This window comes from Anomaloglossus baeobatrachus, assembly GCF_048569485.1.
Source record: "Anomaloglossus baeobatrachus isolate aAnoBae1 chromosome 7 unlocalized genomic scaffold, aAnoBae1.hap1 SUPER_7_unloc_2, whole genome shotgun sequence".
NCBI lineage: Eukaryota > Metazoa > Chordata > Amphibia > Anura > Aromobatidae > Anomaloglossus > Anomaloglossus baeobatrachus.
In genome coordinates, this window is record NW_027441816.1 from 672598 (window position 1) to 673339 (window position 742).

The window sequence follows — 742 nt, forward strand, 5'->3', positions numbered from 1 at the left end:
TTGGGACTCTTTGAAAGAAGCAATAAATACGTTTCTAGGTAACAACAAAGAATCAAAATTTAAGTCCATTGTGGAGAACATGCTGAAACGTTTCAAAGCCTTGGGTTGTCTAATGAATTTGAAGTTACATTTTTTACATTCCTATTTGGACTACTTGTCTGAAAACCTTGGTGCTGGTGGGAAGAACAAGAAGGTTTTCATCGGAATATCAAGGAGATGGAACGACGATACCAAAGTAAATGAAACGTGAACATGATTGCCGGATGCTTCACAGAGAAGATCCACAGGCCTTCTATAAGAGAAAAGGGGGATCTAGAGAAAAGGAAAAAGTGCAAGAATAAATTTCTAATAAAGTTGCAGAATGACTGTACAATAAATAAATGTATTTTATATATAAAATTGTGAATATTTTTGGTTACAATAAGTATTTTTCTTGTTCATGTCACTTGTATGTAACTTCACACATGGATTGTACAAAATCAATATTTGATGGTTAAAAAAAAATATTTTTTTTTTTTTTTAAATCAGGACATTAGAAAACATAATAATCAGTCACTGGATTTGAAGTTTCATAAACCAAAATTTTACATAGCTGTGTAATTTGTCGGGCACCCACCGACAATAGAATAGCGCCAGATTTAGGAAGCTGGCTGAGGTCTGCAAAGTCTGTAGCCAGGTGACAAAATTGTCCAACCTGGGTTTCTTCCTTAAGTAGTCTCTGGTATGATGATATGGTATAATC